At 46.0% G+C, this 20,915-nt stretch overlaps 1 protein-coding gene across 1 annotated transcript in view; it reads right to left on the reverse strand.

Moving 5' to 3' along the window:
* The window catches only part of cntfr (ciliary neurotrophic factor receptor), a 457,893-nt gene extending 439,235 nt beyond the window's left edge, over window positions 1-18,658 (reverse strand). The window contains exon 1 of the mRNA XM_045692705.1: window positions 18,438-18,658. The gene's annotated coding sequence lies outside the window, so the exon portion shown is untranslated. The remainder of the gene's footprint in view (window positions 1-18,437) is intronic.
* Between the last annotated feature and the right edge of the window lie 2,257 nt (window positions 18,659-20,915).

The raw sequence follows: 20,915 nt of genomic DNA on the forward strand, positions 1-20,915 counted from the left end.
AGGGCTGTAACAGCAGAAAGAGATGTGGAGGGGGCTAGTCTCAGGGCTGTTACAGCAGAAAGAGATGTGGAGGGGGCTAGTCTCAGGGCTGTTACAGCAGAAAGAGATGTGGAGGGGGCTAGTCTCAGGGCTGTTACAGCAGAAAGAGATGTGGAGGGGGCTAGTCTCAGGGCTGTAACAGCAGAAAGAGATGTGGAGGGGGCTAGTCTCAGGGCTGTAACAGCAGAAAGAGATGTGGAGGGGGGCTAGTCTCAGGGCTGTTACAGCAGAAAGAGGTGTGGAGGGGGCTAGTCTCAGGGCTGTTACAGCAGAAAGAGATGTGGAGGGGGCTAGTCTCAGGGCTGTAACAGCAGAAAGAGATGTGGAGGGGGCTACTACAAACAACAACAAATAGAAACATCTAGACGAACCACACCCACATCAATAAAGACTGGCTGCCCCCCCCCACATAACCACACCCACATCTATAAAGACTGGCTAAAACCCCACATAACCACACCCACATCTATAAAGACTGGCTACCCCCCCACATAACCACACCCACATCAATAAAGACTGGCTGCCCCCCCCACATAACCACACCCACATCTATAAAGACTGGCTAAACCCCCCACATAACCACACCCACATCTATAAAGACTGGCTAACCCCCCACATAACCACACCCACATCTATAAAGACTGGCTGCCCCCCCCCACATAACCACACCCACATCTATAAAGACTGGCTGCCCCCCCCACATAACCACACCCACATCTATAAAGACTGGCTGCCCCCCCACATAACCACACCCACATCTATAAAGACTGGCTAACCCCCCCAAATAACCACACCCACATCTATAAAGACTGGCTAACCCCCACATAACCACACCCACATCTATAAAGACTGGCTAACCCCCCACATAACCACACCCACATCTATAAAGACTGGCTAACCCCCCACATAACCACACCCACATCTATAAAGACTGGCTAACCCCCCCACATAACCACACCCACATCTATAAAGACTGGCTAACCCCCCACATAACCACACCCACATCTATAAAGACTGGCTAACCCCCCACATAACCACACCCACATCTATAAAGACTGGCTGCCCCCCCCACATAACCACACCCACATCTATAAAGACTGGCTAACCCCCCACATAACCACACCCACATCTATAAAGACTGGCTAACCCCCCACATAACCACACCCACATCTATAAAGACTGGCTGCCCCCCCCACATAACCACACCCACATCTATAAAGACTGGCTGCCCCCCCCACATAACCACACCCACATCTATAAAGACTGGCTAACCCCCCACATAACCACACCCACATCTATAAAGACTGGCTGACCCCCCACATAACCACACCCACATCTATAAAGACTGGCTGCCCCCCCACATAACCACACCCACATCTATAAAGACTGGCTGCCCCCCCCACATAACCACACCCACATCTATAAAGACTGGCTGCCCCCCCACATAACCACACCCACATCTATAAAGACTGGCTGCCCCCCCACATAACCACACCCACATCTATAAAGACTGGCTAACCCCCACATAACCACACCCACATCTATAAAGACTGGCTAACCCCCCACATAACCACACCCACATCTATAAAGACTGGCTAACCCCCCACATAACCACACCCACATCTATAAAGACTGGCTAACCCCCCACATAACCACACCCACATCTATAAAGACTGGCTACCCCCCCACATAACCACACCCACATCTATAAAGACTGGCTAACCCCCCACATAACCACACCCACATCTATAAAGACTGGCTAACCCCCCACATAACCACACCCACATCTATAAAGACTGGCTGCCCCCCACATAACCACACCCACATCAATAAAGACTGGCTAACCCCCCACATAACCACACCCACATCAATAAAGACTGGCTAACCCCCCCCACATAACCACACCCACATCTATAAAGACTGGCTAGCCCCCCCACATAACCACACCCACATCTATAAAGACTGGCAGCCCCCCCCACATAACCACACCCACATCAATAAAGACTGGCTGCCCCCACATAACCAAAACCTCACACCCTCGCTCACACCCTCAAAACATCACACCCTCAATCCCTCGCTCACACCCTCAAACACTCAAAACCTCACACCCTCGAAACCTCGCACCCTCACACCCTCAAAACCTCACACCCTCAAAGCAGCAGCTTCCAATGTCTAGAGAAAGCCTAACGCAGATCAGGAACTGTAAGAAGAGATAAAATCGAATAAACAAACGTGTGGGTCGTCAGACAGCAGAGATAAAGGATAAACAGTTATAGTTCAGCCTCTCCCCATTCAGAGCCAGATCCTTAGTGCTCCCTCCGCTCCATTCCCAGAGGAGAGAACCTGTTCCTCAGCCTGTGATCAGTAGAGAGAGGAGAGAACCTGTTCCTCAGCCTGTGATCAGTAGAGAGAGGAGAGAACCTGTTCCTCAGCCTGTGATCAGTAGAGAGAGGAGAGAACCTGTTCCTCAGCCTGTGATCAGTAGAGAGAGGAGAGAACCTGTTCCTCAGCCTGTGATCAGTAGAGAGAGGAGAGAACCTGTTCCTCAGCCTGTGATCAGTAGAGAGAGGAGAGAACCTGTTCCTCAGCCTGTGATCAGTAGAGAGAGGAGAGAACCTGTTCCTCAGCCTGTGATCAGTAGAGAGAGGAGAGAACCTGTTCCTCAGCCTGTGATCAGTAGAGAGAGGAGAGAACCTGTTCCTCAGCCTGTGATCAGTAGAGAGAGGAGAGAACCTGTTCCTCAGCCTGTGATCAGTAGAGAGAGGAGAGAACCTGTTCCTCAGCCTGTGATCAGTAGAGAGAGGAGAGAACCTGTTCCTCAGCCTGTGATCAGTAGAGAGAGGAGAGAACCTGTTCCTCAGCCTGTGATCAGTAGAGAGAGGAGAGAACCTGTTCCTCAGCCTGTGATCAGTAGAGAGAGGAGAGAACCTGTTCCTCAGCCTGTGATCAGTAGAGAGAGGAGAGAACCTGTTCCTCAGCCTGTGATCAGTAGAGAGAGGAGAGAACCTGTTCCTCAGCCTGTGATCAGTAGAGAGAGGAGAGAACCTGTTCCTCAGCCTGTGATCAGTAGAGAGAGGAGAGAACCTGTTCCTCAGCCTGTGATCAGTAGAGAGAGGAGAGAACCTGTTCCTCAGCCTGTGATCAGTAGAGAGAGGAGAGAACCTGTTCCTCAGCCTGTGATCAGTAGAGAGAGGAGAGAACCTGTTCCTCAGCCTGTGATCAGTAGAGAGAGGAGAGAACCTGTTCCTCAGCCTGTGATCAGTAGAGAGAGGAGAGAACCTGTTCCTCAGCCTGTGATCAGTTGAGAGAGGAGAGAACATGTTCCTCAGCCTGTGATCAGTAGAGAGGAGAGAACCTGTTCCTCAGCCTGTGATCAGTAGAGAGAGGAGAGAACCTGTTCCTCAGCCTGTGATCAGTAGAGAGAGGAGAGAACCTGTTCCTCAGCCTGTGATCAGTAGAGAGAGGAGAGAACCTGTTCCTCAGCCTGTGATCAGTTGAGAGAGGAGAGAACCTGTTCCTCAGCCTGTGATCAGTAGAGAGAGGAGAGAACCTGTTCCTTAGCCTGTGATCAGTAGAGAGAGGAGAGAACCTGTTCCTCAGCCTGTGATCAGTAGAGAGAGGAGAGAACCTGTTCCTCAGCCTGTGATCAGTAGAGAGAGGAGAGAACCTGTTCCTCAGCCTGTGATCAGTAGAGAGAGGAGAGAACCTGTTCCTCAGCCTGTGATCAGTAGAGAGAGGAGAGAACCTGTTCCTCAGCCTGTGATCAGTAGAGAGAGGAGAGAACCTGTTCCTCAGCCTGTGATCAGTAGAGAGAGGAGAGAAATTGTTTCTCAGCCTGTGATCCTGTACCCTCTGTCTGACCTCTGTCTGACCTCTGTCTGACCTCTGTCTGACCTCTGTCTATTCTCATTTCTTCTCTCATTTCTACTCTTATATTTGACCTCTCTGACCTCTGTCTGACCTCTGTCTGACCTCTGTCTGACCAACTACACCAGCTTCCAAGATTTAGAGATCTCAGACTTTGAGAACTGTAAGAAGAGAATTTCCCTTTGTGAACAAGCGTGTGGGTTGTCAAGAGAGAGACCAGAGAGCCAGGTCCCTCATCCTCTCTGTTCTGTACTCATATCCTTGCATCACCAGCTTCCAAACTGTAGTATGTGTATGTTCAAATCAAATCAAATGTTATTTGTCACATGCGCAGAATACAACAAGTGTAGATCTTACTGTGAAATGCTTACTGACAAGCCCTTAACCAACAATGCAGTTCAAGAAAGAGTTAAGAAAATATTTACAAAATCAAATAAAGTAAAAAAGAGAGTCAATGTGGAGGCTATACACGGGGTGTTACGGTACAGAGTCAATGTGGAGGCTATATACAGGGTATTACGGTACAGAGTCAAGGTGGAGGCTATATACAGGGGGTACCGGTACAGAGTCAATGTGGAGGCTATATACAGGGGGTACCGGTACAGAGTCATTGTGGAGGCTATATACAGGGGGTACCGGTACAGAGTCAATGTGGAGGCTATATACAGGGTGTACCGGTACAGAGTCAATGTGGAGGCTATATACAGGGGGTACCGGTACAGAGTCAATGTGGAGGCTATATACAGGGGGTACCGGTACAGAGTCAATGTGGAGGCTATATACAGGGGGTACCGGTACAGAGTCAATGTGGAGGCTATATACAGGGGGTACCGGTACAGAGTCAATGTGGAGGCTATATACAGGGGTGTACCGGTACAGAGTCAATGTGGAGGCTATATACAGGGGGTACCGGTACAGAGTCAATGTGGAGGCTATATACAGGGGGTACCGGTACAGAGTCAATGTGGAGGCTATATACAGGGGGTACCGGTACAGAGTCAATGTGGAGGCTATATACAGGGGGTACCGGTACAGAGTCAATGTGGAGGCTATATACAGGGGGTACCAGTACAGAGTCAATGTGGAGGCTATATACAGGGGGTACCGGTACAGAGTCAATGTGGAGGCTATATACAGGGGGTACCGGTACAGAGTCAATGTGGAGGCTATATACAGGGGGTACCGTTACAGAGTCAATGTGGAGACTATATACAGGAGATACTGGTACAGATTCAATGTGGAGGCTATATGCAGGGTGTTACGGTACAGAGTCAATGTGGAGGCTATATACAGGGGGGTACCGGTACAGAGTCAATGTGGAGGCTATATACAGGGGGTACCGGGACAGAGTCAATGTGCAGGTACAGGTAGGTAGTTGTAAAGTGACTACTCGTAGTGACTGCTCAAACAGTGAGTAGCAGGAGTGTAAAATCAAAAGGGGCGAAGGGTTTCAATGTAAATAGTCCGGGAGGCCATTTGAGTAATTTTTCAGCAGTCTTATGGCTTGGGGGTAGAATATGTTAAGGATCCTTTTGGAACGAGACTTGGCGATCCGGTACCGCTTGTTGTGCGGTAGCAAAGAGAACAGTCTATGACTTGGCTGACTGGAGTCTTTGACAATTTTTTGTGCCTTTCTCTGACACCGCCTGGTATAGAGGTCCTGGATGGCAGGAAGCCTGACCCCAGTGATGTACTGGGCTGTACGCACTACCCTCTGTAGTGTCTTGCGGTCGGAGGCCGAGCATTTGCCATACCAGGTGGTGATGCAACCGGTCAGGATGCTCTCGATGGTTCAGCTGTAAAACCTTTTGAGGATCTGGGGACCCATGCCAAATCTTTTCAGCCTCCTGAGGGGGATAAGTTGTTGTCGTGCCCTCTTCACGACTGTCTTGGTGTGTTTGGACCATAATACTTTGTTGATGATGATTCCTATAGTCCACGATCAGCTCCTTTGTCTTGCTCACATTGAGGGAGAGGTTGTTGTCCTGGCTCAACACTACCAGGTCTCGAACCTCCTCCCTATAGGCTGTCTCATCGTTGTCGGTGATCAGGCATACCACTGTTGTGTCGTCATCATACTTAATGATATTGTTGGAGTAATGCTTGGCCACGCAGTCTTGGGTGAACAGGGAATACAGGAAGGGACTATGCAGTGTGTAAGCTCAGTGTGGCAGATGTGTTGTTACCTACCCTCACCACCTGGGGGCGGCCCGTTTGGAAGTCCAGGATCCAGTTGCAGAGGGAGGTGTTTAGTCCCAGGGTCCTTAGCTTAGTGATGAGCTTTGTGGGCGCTATGGTGTTGAACGCTGAGCTGTAGCCAATGAACAGCATTCTCACATAGGTGTTCCTTTTGTCCAGGTGGGAAAGGGCAGTGCGGAGTGCGATTGAGATTGTGTAATCTGTGGATCTGTTGAGGCAGTATGCAAATTGGAGTGGGTCTAAGGTTTCCGGGATGATGGTGTTGATGTGAGTCATGACCAGCCTTTCAATGCACTTCATCGGTACCTACGTGAGTGCTAGGGGGTGGATGTCATTTAGGGTTAGGGTGGGGATCATCGATCAGCTCTCTCTGATCACTGCCCCTCTCTCTCGCCTTCTCTCTCTGATCACTCCCCCTCTCTCTCGCCTTCTCTCTCTGATCACTCCCCCTCTCTCTCGCCTTCTCTCTCTGATCACTCCCCCTCTCTCTCGCCTTCTCTCTCTGATCACTCCCCTCTCTCTCGCCTTCTCTCTCTGATCACTCCCCCTCTCTCTCGCCTTCTCTCTCTGATCACTCCCCCTCTCTCTCGCCTTCTCTCTCTGATCACTCCCCCTCTCTCTCGCCTTCTCTCTCTGATCACTCCCCCTCTCTCTCGCCTTCTCTCTCTGATCACTCCCCCTCTCTCTCGCCTTCTCTCTCTGATCACTCCCCCTCTCTGTTGCCTTCTCTCTCTGATCACTCCCCCTCTCTCTCGCCTTCTCTCTCTGATCACTCCCCCTCTCTCTCGCCTTCTCTCTCTGATCACTCCCCCTCTCTCTCGCCTTCTCTCTCTGATCACTCCCCCTCTCTCTCGCCTTCTCTCTCTGATCACTCCCCCTCTCTGTTGCCTTCTCTCTCTGATCACTCCCCCTCTCTCTCGCCTTCTCTCTCTGATCACTTCCCCTTTTCTCTCTCACCTTTCTCAATTCAATTTAATTCAAATGGCTTTATTGGCATGTGAAACATATGCTTACATTGCCATAGCAAGTGTAATAGATAATAAACAAAGGTGAAATAAACAATAAAATGAAGAGCAAACAACAGAATAAAGACTTGTCATAGAATGTCTTTATACAGGGATAGGCGTCCCATCAACAGGACACTTGTAAATCATGCAGCACCTTGTGTCACGATCGCAGATTTTAGAGAAACAACAAATGTCGGTACATATAAGTGTCTTATATCGGCTGAAAGCTTAAATTCTTGGTAATCTAACTGCACTGTCCAATTTACAGTAGCTATTACAGTGAAAAAATACCATGCTATTGTTTGAGGAGAGCTCTTAACAACAAAACACTTTTTTTCACCGCGATAGGTTTGATAAATTCACCTCTGAAGGTGAAATGTGTACTTACATTCTGAAATCTTGCTCTGATTTATCATCCAAAGGGTCCCAGAGATAACAGGAAGTGTTGTTTTGTTAGATAAAATCATTTTCATATCCTGAAAAGGTCCATATATCATGCACAATCGATATTGTATTTCCCCTCGTTCAATTTGCAAAGAAAGGAATCTGTGAAAATCGAACCCTCAGCGTTGTTTCAACCAGTCACATCACATTCGTATTTATTCCTCAGAGATCCTAGAACGGATCCAGACTTCACTATATCATTAGGAGTGTAGTATATCCTATAGGACACCACATTTGGTCAGAGAGCGACACCTTCATGGCACGCCGATGACGCGGGCGGTCTTCACTTGATCAACTTTAACTTTGTCAAATAAGCACCAATTGGGGTCAAACAAAGCTAGCTAGATAGCCAATGAGCTGGGCTTTATGGGAGCACGCGGAAACCCTGTATCTGTCGCAAAGTGTAGCTGCTAACCTTGTGCGACAGCAAGCCTTTTCCTTTTGGACAAAAATGTTAAGAATATTCAGAGTTATGAAGTTATCTAATACAGGTAAAGCTAAATAAAAAAAATGCTAAAAGTCCAAGTATACAAATTTGCCGATATTCTTGCAGAGATATGTAATGTGAATGTAATTGTCTCCTTCACAATTTGCCCAAATGTACCTGGGTGACTTCACACTAAATGTCATGTAGTTTGCTCGTACTTCAAGTTATCCATCTGAATCTTTTCACATACACTGCTGCCATCTTGTGGACACTATCGGAATTACAACCAGAGTTATGGCTGGAAGTGGGACGTTTCTGTTTCATTTCAAAGCTGGTTGTAGAAATGTATTTTGTATTTTTTATTTGTATTTTCTTCTACCAGATCTATTGTGTTATATTCTCCTACATTCAATTCACATTTCCACAAACTTCTAAGTGTTTCCTTTCAAATGGTACCAAGCCAACTTTTACGCTACTGCTACTCTCTGTTCATCATATATGCATAGTCACTTTAACCATATCTACATGTACATACTACCTCAATCAGCCCGACTAACCGGTGTCTGTATGTAGCCTTGCTACTTTTATAGGCTCGCTACTGTTATAGCCTCGCTACTGTATATAGCTTCGCAAATTGTATATAGCTTCTCTACTGTTATTTTTCACTGTCTTTTTACTGTTGTTTTATTTCTTTACTTACCTATTGTTCACCTAATACCTTTTTTGCACTATTGGTTAGAGCCGTTAAGTAAGCATTTCACTGTAAGGTGTACACCTTTTGTATTCGGCGCACCTGAGAAATACAGTTTTTGATTCGATTTGATTTGAAGAATATGCATATCCTTGCTTCAGGTCCTGAGCTACAGGCAGTTCGATTTGTCATTTAGGCGAAATTTGAAAAAAATGGGGCTATCCCTAAGAATTATACAGTGTCTTTAATGGTTTGCAAATAGTTAAAGTACAAAAGGCAAAATAAAAAGATATGGGTTGTATTTACAATGGTGTTTTTTCTTCACTGGTTGCCCTTTTCTTGTGGCAACAGGTCACAAATCTTGCTGCTGTGATGGGACACTGTGGTATTTCACCCAATAGATATGGGAGTTTTTTTTAAATTGGATTTGTTTTCGACCTCTTTGTGGGTCTGTGTAATATGAGGGAAATATGTGTCTCTAATATGGTCATACATTTGGCAGGAGGTTAGGACCTTTCTCAATAGCAAGGCTATGCTCACTGAGTCTGTACATAGTCAAAGCTTTCCTTAATTTTGGGTCAGTCACAGGGGTCAGATATTCTGCCACTGTGTACTCTCTGTTAAGGGCCAAGTAGCATTTCTAGTTTGCTCATTTTTTTGGTTCGTTCTTTCCAAGTAATGATCTATTTGTTTTCTCATGATTTGGTTGGGTATAATTGTGTTGCTGTCCTGGGCCTCTGCGAGGTCTGTTTGTGTTTGTAAACAGAGTCCCAGGACCAGCTTGCTTAGGGGACTCTTCTCCAGGTTCATCTCTCTGTAGGTGATGGCTTTGTTATGGAAGGTTTGGGAATCGCTTCCTTTTAGGTGGTTGCAGAATTTAACGTCTCTTTTTCTGTATTTTGATAAATAGTGGGTATCGGCCTAATTCTGCTCTGCATTATTTTGTGTTTTACATTGTACACAGACAATATTTTTGCAGAATTCTGCATTTGGAGTTGGTCCCATTTTGTGAATTCTTGGTTGGTGAGCGGACCCCAGACCTCACAACCATAAAGGGCAAAGGGTTCTATAACTGATTCAAGTATTTTTAGCCAGATCCTAATTGGTATGTCGAATTTTATGTTCCTTTTGATGGCATAGAAGGCCCTTCTTGACTTGTCTCTCAGATTGTTCACAGCTTTGTGGAAGTTACCTGTGTTGCTGATGTTTAGGCCGAGGTATGTATCGTTTTTTGTGTGCTCTAGGGCAACGGTGTCTAGATGGAATGTGTATTTGTGGTCCTGGCGACTGGACATTTTATGGAACACCATTATTTTTGTCTTACTGAGATTTACTGTCAGGGCCCAGGTCTGTCAGGGCCCAGGTCTGACAGAGTCTGTGCAGAATATCTAGGTGCTGCTGTAGGCCCTCCTTGGTTGGGGACAGAAGCACCAGATTAACTGCACATAGTAGTCATTTGACTTCAGATTCTAGTAGGGTGAGTCCAGGTGCTGCAGATTACTCTAATGTCCTCACCAATTCGTTGATATGTGTTGAAGAGGGCGAAGCTCAAGCTGCATCCATATATCACCCCCCGGCCTTCTTGAAAGAAATGTGTTTTGCCAATTTGAACCACACTCTCGTTGTTTGTGTAAATGGATTTTATAATGTCTTTTGTTTTCCACCTACACCGCTTTGCATCAATTTGTATAGCGGACCATCATGTCAAATTGATTCAAAAACTTTTTTTGCGGTCAACAAAGCTTTTTTGGAAAACCATTATTTTTGCCGAACTGAAACGTCTGACATGCCAGGGCCCAGGTCAAAATGCCAAATTGAGTCAAAAGCTTTTCTGAAATCAACAAAGCATGAGAAGCCTTTGCCTTTGTTTTGTTTTGTTTGTTTGTCAGTTAGTGTGTGCAGGGCGAATACGTGATCTGTCATACGGTGATTTGGTAAAAAGCTATTTAGAAATTTGCTCAGTACATTTTCACTGAAGAAAATGTATGAGTCTGCTGTTAATGATAATGCAGAGGATTTTCCCCAAGGTTGCTGTTGCCGCATTGCCCACAGTAGTTTTTGGTGTCAAATTTGTCTCCACTTTGTGGGTTGGGGTGATCAGTTCTTGGTTCCAAATATTGGGGAAGATGCCAGAGCTAAGGATGATGTTAAAGAGTTTAAGTATAGCTAATTTGAATTTGTGGTCTGTATATTTCATAATTTCATTTAGGATACCATCAACACCACAGGCTTTTTTTGGGTTGGAGGGTTTGTATTTTGTCCTGTGGTTCATTCAATGTAATTGGAGAATCCAGTGGGTTCTGGTAGTCTTTAATGTAATTGGAGAATCCAGTGGGTTCTGGTAGTCTTTAATGTAATTGGAGAATCCAGTGGGTTCTGGTAGTCTTTAATGTAATTGGAGAATCCAGTGGGTTCTGGTAGTCTTTAATGTAATTGGAGAATCCAGTGGGTTCTGGTAGTCTTTAATGTAATTGGAGAATCCAGTGGGTTCTGGTAGTCTTTAATGTAATTGGAGAATCCAGTGGGTTCTGGTAGTCTTTAATGTAATTGGAGAATCCAGTGGGTTCTGGTAGTCTTTAATGTAATTGGAGAATCCAGTGGGTTCTGGTAGTCTTTAATGTAATTGGAGAATCCAGTGGGTTCTGGTAGTCTTTAATGTAATTGGAGAATCCAGTGGGTTCTGGTCGTCTTTAATAGTTGATTCTAAGATGTGTATTCTCTCTTTCCCCGCTCTCTCTGGTCACTCCTAACTCTCTCACCCCTCTCTCTCCCCCCTTTCTCTCCCACCTCTCTCTGGTCACTCCTAACTCTCTCACCCCTCTCTCTCCCCCTTTCTCTCCCACCTCTCTCTGATCACTCCTAACTCTCTCACCCCTCTCTTTCCCCCTTTCTCTCCCACCTCTCTCTGGTCACTCCTAACTCTCTCACCCCTCTCTCTCCCCCTTTCTCTCCCACCTCTCTCTGGTCACTCCTAACTCTCTCACCCCTCTCTCTCCCCCTTTCTCTCCCACCTCTCTCTGGTCACTCCTAACTCTCTCACCCCTCTCTCTCCCCCCTTTCTCTCCCACCTCTCTCTGGTCACTCCTAACTCTCTCACCCCTCTCTCTCCCCCTTTCTCTCCCACCTCTCTCTGATCACTCCTAACTCTCTCACCCCTCTCTTTCCCCCCTTTCTCTCCCACCTCTCTCTGGTCACTCCTAACTCTCTCACCTCTCTCTCTCCCCCCTTTCTCTCCCACCTCTCTCTGGTCACTCCTAACTCTCTCACCCCTCTCTCTCCCCCTTTCTCTCCCACCTCTCTCTGGTCACTCCTAACTCTCTCACCCCTCTCTCTCCCCCTTTCTCTCCCACCTCTCTCTGGTCACTCCTAACTCTCATCTTCTCACCCCTCTCTCTCCCCTTTCTCTCCCACCTCTCTCTGATCACTCCTAACTCTCACCCCTCTCTCTCACCCCTCTCTCTCCCCCCCTTTCTCTCCCACCTCTCTCTGATCACTCCTAACTCTCTCACCTCTCTCTCTCCCCCCTTTCTCTCCCACCTCTCTCTGGTCACTCCTAACTCTCTCACCCCTCTCTCTCCCCCTTTCTCTCCCACCTCTCTCTGGTCACTCCTAACTCTCTCACCTCTCTCTCTCCCCCCTTTCTCTCCCACCTCTCTCTGGTCACTCCTAACTCTCTCACCCCTCTCTCTCCCCCCTTTCTCTCCCACCTCTCTCTGGTCACTCCTAACTCTCTCACCCCTCTCTCTCCCCCCTTTCTCTCCCACCTCTCTCTGATCACTCCTAATTCTGACATCTGGTTCAGGATGTTGATCCAGAGGGTAAGTATGTTAAGGGAAATATTGTTACAGTTTAATTTGACCATTCTTTTGTTTAAAAAATAAACACAGTTGGGACGAGGAACTAGAAGATGAGAATGACCTGTGCTCCAATCACATCTCTGAAAAAGACCTGGGCTCCAATCAAATCAAATCAAATGTTATTTGTCACATGCGCCGAATACAACAGGTGTAGTAGACCTCACAGTGAAATGCTGAATACAACAGGTGTAGTAGACCTCACAGTGAAATGCTGAATACAACAGGTGTAGTAGACCTTACAGTGAAATGCTGAATACAACAGGTGTAGTAGACCTCACAGTGAAATGCTGAATACAACAGGTGTAGTAGACCTCACAGTGAAATGCTGAATGCAACAGGTGTAGTAGACCTTACAGTGAAATGCTGAATACAACAGGTGTAGTAGACCTCACAGTGAAATGCTGAATGCAACAGGTGTAGTAGACCTCACAGTGAAATGCTGAATACAACAGGTGTAGTAGACCTCACAGTGAAATGCTGAATACAACAGGTGTAGTAGACCTCACAGTGAAATGCTGAATACAACAGGTGTAGTAGACCTTACAGTGAAATGCTGAATACAACAGGTGTAGTAGACCTTACAGTGAAATGCTGAATACAACAGGTGTAGTAGACCTCACAGTGAAATGCTGAATACAACAGGTGTAGTAGACCTCACAGTGAAATGCTGAATACAACAGGTGTAGTAGACCTCACAGTGAAATGCTGAATACAACAGGTGTAGTTGACCTTACAGTGAAATGCTGAATACAACAGGTGTAGTAGACCTCACAGTGAAATGCTGAATACAACAGGTTAGTAGACCTCACAGTGAAATGCTGAATACAACAGGTGTAGTAGACCTCACAGTGAAATGCTGAATACAACAGGTGTAGTAGACCTCACAGTGAAATGCTGAATACAACAGGTGTAGTAGACCTCACAGTGAAATGCTGAATGCAACAGGTGTAGTAGACCTTACAGTGAAATGCTGAATACAACAGGTGTAGTAGACCTCACAGTGAAATGCTGAATGCAACAGGTGTAGTAGACCTCACAGTGAAATGCTGAATACAACAGGTGTAGTAGACCTCACAGTGAAATGCTGAATACAACAGGTGTAGTAGACCTTACAGTGAAATGCTGAATACAACAGGTGTAGTAGACCTCACAGTGAAATGCTGAATACAACAGGTGTAGTAGACCTCACAGTGAAATGCTGAATACAACAGGTGTAGTAGACCTCACAGTGAAATGCTGAATACAACAGGTGTAGTAGACCTCACAGTGAAATGCTGAATACAACAGGTGTAGTAGACCTCACAGTGAAATGCTGAATACAACAGGTGTAGTAGACCTCACAGTGAAATGCTGAATACAACAGGTGTAGTAGACCTCACAGTGAAATGCTGAATACAACAGGTGTAGTTGACCTTACAGTGAAATGCTGAATACAACAGGTGTAGTAGACCTCACAGTGAAATGCTGAATGCAACAGGTTTAGACCTCACAGTGAAATGCTGAATACAACAGGTGTAGTAGACCTCACAGTGAAATGCTGAATACAACAGGTGTAGTAGACCTTACAGTGAAATGCTGAATACAACAGGTGTAGTAGACCTCACAGTGAAATGCTGAATACAACAGGTGTAGTTGACCTTACAGTGAAATGCTGAATACAACAGGTGTAGTAGACCTCAAAGTGAAATGCTGAATGCAACAGGTTTAGACCTCACAGTGAAATACTTACTTACAGGCTCTAACCAACAGTGCAGTTTTAAGATCAAATAAGTGGTAAGAAAAAAAAGACAAGTTAAAAAAACAATCCCACCTTAGAAAAAGACCTGGAAAATAAATAGAAAATAAACATGGAAGAGGAGTTGAAACTTAACACCACAAGGGCTCACTGCAGACAGAGAGCAGGGCCATGTCCCAAATGCCCTATGGGCTCTGTTCTAAAGTATTGCACTATATAGGGAATAAGGTTCTATAGGGCTCTGGTCTAAAGTAGTGCACTATATAGGGAATAAGGTTCTATAGGGCTCTGGTCTAAAGTAGTGCACTATATAGGGAATAGGGTTCCATAGGGCTCTGGTCTAAAGTAGTGTACTATATAGGGAATAGGGTTCCATAGGGTTCTGGTCTAAAGTAGTGTACTATATAGGGAATAGGGTTCCATAGGGCTCTGGTCTAAAGTAGTGCACTATATAGGGAATAGGGTGCCATTTGAGAGACATTCCCAGGTTTAAAGAATGTCCATTAGGCTGTGGTAATCTTCTCCCTGATACAGGAGCATCAAATGGACTCTCTCTGTCCATCCAGAATACTGCTTCTTATTAAACCCTTTCCTTCTGCTCCCTAAACCCTAAACCCTCCTTTAAGAAGTACTCTATGTATTATCTACATGATACCCCTGTAGGGGACAACACACACACATGCACACACACACTGGCCCTTTCCCAGTTTATATGGAGGGGCTTAAACTAAACCAGCTGGAAGGACTGACTGACTGGCTGGCTGGCTGGCTCGCTGGCTGGCTGACTGGCTGACTGGCTGACTGACTGGCTGACTGGCTGACTGACTGACTGGCTGACTGGCTGGCTGGCTGGCTGACCGGCTGGCCGGCTGGCCGACCGGCTGGCCGGCTGGCCGACTGGCCGGCTGACCGGCTGACCGGCTGGCTGACTGGCTGACTGGCTGACTGGCTGGCTGGCTGGCTGGCTGGCTGGCTGACTGGCTGGCTGGCTGGCTGACAGGCTAATTGACTGGCTGGCTGGCTGCTCAGACAACAGGCCATGCCTCTGAGCTGCTGGTAAGACCTTTTAGAGGGATTTAGAAATATAAATATAACGTGAGGAGGAAGAGGAGGAGGAGGAGGAGGAGGAGGAGGAGGAGGGGGAGGAGGAGGAGGAGGACGAAGAGGAGGAGGAGAATGAGGAGGAGGATGAGGGGGACGAGGAGGAGGAGGACGAAGAGGAGGAGGATGAGGGGGACAAGGAGGAGGAGGAGGAGGAGGACGAGGAGGAGGACGAGGAGGACGAGGAGGAGGAGAAGGACGAAGAGGAGGAGGATGAGGGGGACAAGGATGAGGGGGACGAGGAGGAGGAGGATGAGGGGGAGGAGGAGGAGGACGATGAGGAGGAGGAGGAGGAGGAAGAGGAGGAGAGGAGAGTGGTAGTCCTAATCCTTCAAGGCATGAAACTAGAAGTCATTAAGACAGACATGGATATCTAAGACCCAGCCTTCCAGTCTTCCAGCCCAAAGCTGCCATTCCTTTGATGTGCCTGGACCAGGGTTAAACACTTAAAACAGTGTGAGGTGTGCTGGAGGGCTTGGGCACCCAGACAGGGAGGTTGGGGCTAGGGCTTGGAGGCTGGGGCTGGGTCTGAATGGGGCTGAGGCAGGGAATGGGGTATGGGGCTGGGTCTGAATTGGGCTGAGGCAGGGACTGGAGTATGGGGCTGGGTCTGAATGGGGCTGAGGCAGGGACTGGGGTATGGGGCTGGGTCTGAATGGGGCTGAGGCAGGGAATGGGGTATGGGGCTGGGATTGGGGTATGGGGCTGGGATTGGGGTATGGGGCTGAATGGGCCTGGGCAGGGAATGGGGGATAGGGCTGGGATTGGGGTATGGGGCTGGGATTGGGTTATGGGGCTGGGATTGGGGTATGGGGCTGAATGGGGCTGGGCAGGGATTGGGGTATGGGTCTGAATTGGGCTGGGGGAGGGATTGGGGTATATGGGCTGGGAGTGGGGTATGGGGCTGAATTGGGCTGGGGCAGGGATTGGGGTATGGGGTAGAGATTGGGGTATAGGGCTGGGATTGGGGCATGGGTCTGAATGGGGCTGAATGGGGCTGGGGAAGTGATTGGGGCTGGGGCAGGGAAAAGAGAGTTTTGGTCTTCTCCCCCTCACCCCTCTCACACACCCAGAAATGCATCTCCTAGCCCAGAAATCCCAGAAAGGTGAGCTTTAAAATAACAGTAACCAACAATGGAGAAAAATAACAAAAACAGCACAATGGAGGACGAGAAAGAAGGGAGGAGTAGATAGAAGGGAGGAGAACAAAGAAGGGAGGAATAGAGAGAAGGGAGGAGAAGAAAGAAGGGAGGAGTAGATAGAAGGGAGGAGAACAAAGAAGGGAGGAATAGAGAGAAGGGAGGAGAAGAAAGAAGGGAGGAGTAGATAGAAGGGAGGAGAAGAAAGAAGGGAGGAATAGAGAGAAGGGAGGAGAAGAAAGAAGGGAGGAATAGAGAGAAGGGAGGGGGAGAAAGAAGGGAGGAATAGAGAGAAGGGAGGGGGAGAAAGAAGGGAGGAATAGAGTGAAGGGAGGAGAAGAAAGAAGGGAGGAATAGATAGAAGGGAGAGGAAGAAAGAAGGGAGGAATGGGAGAAGGGAGGAGAAGAAAGAAGGGAGGAATAGATAGAAGGGATTTCCACTAAAACTAATCAATCAGGAGAGGATAATGGGTTCCATGCTGGAGAGTTGACACGGGTCAGCCTGTCCCCTGACCTCTGCCATGGGGCCATGGGGAGAGAAAGGGCTGCACAATGGAATCCTCAGCTAATTGTCTGGCCAGTGTCACTGCTTTCAATGCCCTCCACTCTCTCCCTAATTCCTGTCTTTCTTCTCTCTCTCTTGTAGCATTCTCGCCCCGGCTCCCTCTGCTCTCTCTCTCACTCTCTCTCTCTCTCCCTTTGCAAAGCATCCACTTTGTAAATGTGGACGGAGACAGAGCGAGAGTGCGAGACCGAGAAAACGAGAGAGTGAGAGAGAGAAATGGCGAGAGAAACAGAACTGCTTTTGGTGATTGCAAACGGCAGGTGAGCAAAGTGTGTTTCATTAATAGCAGGTCGCAATCAGCCATACAACTGTTTCCTTCTCAGGTCGCAATCAGCAACACAACCGTTTCCTTCTCAGGTCGCTATCAGCAACACAACCATTTCCCTCTGAATACATCCAGTAGATGACTGAGGATCAGCATGTGTTGGAATGAATTAGACCATAGATAAAGCCACAGTATAGAAACACTAGATCCAAGCAGCGATCCTTCCATTCGTCCTGAATGCTACTATTAATACAAATCATCTGATTATCAAGCATCCTTCTGTCAACTGTCCTATACTAATCCAGCTCCAACACACAGACACATCCAGCTCCATCACACAGACAGAGCCAGCTCCAACACACAGAAGGAGCCAGCTCCAACACACAGACAGAGCCAGCTCTAACACACAGACAGAGCCAGCTCCAACACACAGACAGAGCCAGCTCCAACACACAGACAGAGCCAGCTCCAACACAGACAGATCCAGCTCCAACACACAGACAGATCCAGCTCCAACACACAGACAGATCCAGCTCCAACACAGAGACAGATCCAGCTCCAACACACAGACAGAGCCAGCTCCAACACACAGACAGAGCCAGCTCCAACACACAGACAGAGCCAGCTCCAACACACAGACAGATCCAGCTCCAACACACAGACAGATCCAGCTCCAACACACAGACAGAGCCAGCTCCAACACACAGACAGAGCCAGCTCCAACACACAGACAGAGCCAGCTCCAACACAGAGACAGAGCCAGCTCCAACACAGAGACAGAGCCAGCTCCAACACAGAGACAGAGCCAGCTCCAACACAGACAGATCCAGCTCCAACACACAGACAGAGCCAGCTCCAACACAGAGACAGAGCCAGCTCCAACACACAGACAGAGCCAGCTCCAACACACAGACAGATCCAGCTCCAACACACAGACAGATCCAGCTCCAACACAGAGACAGATCCAGCTCCAACACAGAGACAGTTCCAGCTCCAACACACAGACAGATCCAGCTCCAACACACAGACAGAGCCAGCTCCAACACACAGACAGATCCAGCTCCAACACACAGACAGATCTGAATTCTAGTAAGTACTCACTCCAATATTTAGTGTGCTCCTCTCTGGTGTTTTCACTATCCTGTCCTCCTGTCCTCCTGTCCTCCTGTCCTCCTGTCCTCTGCAGATGAGAGGATGTGTGTGTTGCTCCAGTACAGAAAGTTGCAGTGCTGTAGGTAGGTAGATGTGTGTATAAGCAGGACAAGCTGTGAGCAGTGTGTCTCTCTCAGTGTCTGGCTCTGCACTGGCTGAGAATACTAAAGCATTTTAAACAGCTCTTCTCCCCATGTGACCAACCCAGCCAGCAAGAGAGAAGGAGAGAGAGAGAGAGAGAGAGAGAGAGAGAGAGAGAGAGAGAGAGAGAGGCAGGAAAACATTAGCACCACGCTGGCTCTCTGTGACCACACAGCACCCCCTAGCCATCTCTCACTGTATTGCTCAAACACAGAGAGAGAGACAGAGAGAGAGAGGCAGACAGGCAGGCATGCCGACAAAAATAAATACATCATGTAAACTACTAAACTACATCGCTACAGTACTATAGGAGGTGACAGACAGACAGACAGACAGACAGACAGACAGACAGACAGACAGACAGACAGACAGACAGACAGACAGACAGACAGACAGACAGACAGACAGACAGACAGACAGACAGACAGACAGACAGACAGACAGACAGACAGACAGACAGAGTAATGAATAATTGACTACTAAACCACATCACTACTGTACAATAGGATGTGAGAGAGACATAGTTTAGTGAGTGTGAATATAGTGTGTATATAGTGTGTATATAGTGTGTATATAGTGTGTATTTATAGTCTAGTGAGTGTGTATATAGTGTGTACATAGTGTGTATATAGTGTGTATATAGTGTGTATATAGTTTGTATTTATAGTCTAGTGAGTGTGTATATAGTGTGTATATAGTGTTTATATAGTGTATATATAGTGTGCATATAGTGTGTTTATAGTGTGTATATAGTGTGTATATAGTGTGTATATATAGTCTAGTGAGTGTGTATATAGTGTGTATATAGTGTGTATTTATAGTCTAGTGAGTGTGTATATAGTGTGTATATAGTGTGTATATAGTGTATATATAGTGTGTATATAGTGTGTATATAGTGTGTATATATAGTTTAGTGAGTGTGTATATAGTGTGTATATAGTGTATATATAGTGTGTATATAGTGTGTATATAGTGTGTATATATAGTTTAGTGAGTGTGTATATAGTGCGTATATAGTGTGTATATAGTGTGTATATAGTGTGTATATATAGTCTAGTGAGTGTGTATATAGTGTGTATATAGTGTGTATATATAGACTAGTGAGTGTGTATATAGTGTGTATATAGTGTGTATATAGTGTGTATATATATATTAGTGAGTGTGTATATAGTGTGTATATAGTGTGTATATAGTGTATATATAGTGTGTATATAGTGTGTATATATAGTTTAGTGAGTGTGTATATAGTGTGTATATAGTGTGTATATATAGTTTAGTGAGTGTGTATATAGTGCATATATAGTGTGTATATAGTGTGTATATAGTGTGTATATATAGTCTAGTGATTGTGTATATAGTGTGTATATAGTGTATATATAGTGTGTATATAGTGTGTATATAGTGTGTATATAGTGTGTATATATAGTTTAGTGAGTGTGTATATAGTGTGTATATAGTGTGTATAAAGTGTATATATAGTGTGTATATAGTGTGTATATATAGTTTAGTGAGTGTGTATATAGTGTGTATGTAGTGTGTATATATAGTTTAGTGAGTGTGTATATAGTGTGTATATAGTGTGTATATAGTGTGTATATATAGTCTAGTGGGTGTGTATATAGTGTGTATATAGTGTGTATATATAGTCTAGTGAGTGTGTATATAGTGTGTATATAGTGTGTACATAGTGTGTATATAGTGTGTATATAGTGTGTATATATAGTCTAGTGATTGTGTATATAGTGTGTATATAGTGTGTATATAGTGTGTATATAGTGTGTATATATAGTCTAGTGATTGTGTATATAGTGTGTATATAGTGTGTATATAGTGTGTATATAGTGTGTATATATAGTCTAGTGAGTGTGTATATAGTGTGTATATAGTGTGTATATATAGTCTACTGAGTGTGTATATAGTGTGTATATAGTGTGTATATATAGTGTAGTGATTGTGTATATAGTGTGTATATAGTGTGAATCTATAGTCTAGTGATTGTGTATATAGTGTGTATATATAGTCTAGTTAGTGTGTATATAGTGTGTATATATAGTGTAGTGATTGTGTATATAGTGTGTATATAGTGTGTATCTATAGTCTAGTGAGTGTGTATGTAGTGTGTATATAGTGTGTATGTATAGTCTAGTGAGTGTGTATGTAGTGTGTATATAGTGTGTATATAGTGTGTATATAGTGTGTATATAGTTTGTATATGGTGTGTATATATAGTCTAGTGAGTGTGTATGTAGTGTGTATATAGTGTGTATATAGTGTGTATATAGTGTG

Source organism: Salmo salar, chromosome ssa13 (genome assembly GCF_905237065.1).
Source record: "Salmo salar chromosome ssa13, Ssal_v3.1, whole genome shotgun sequence".
NCBI classification, from domain to species: domain Eukaryota; kingdom Metazoa; phylum Chordata; class Actinopteri; order Salmoniformes; family Salmonidae; genus Salmo; species Salmo salar.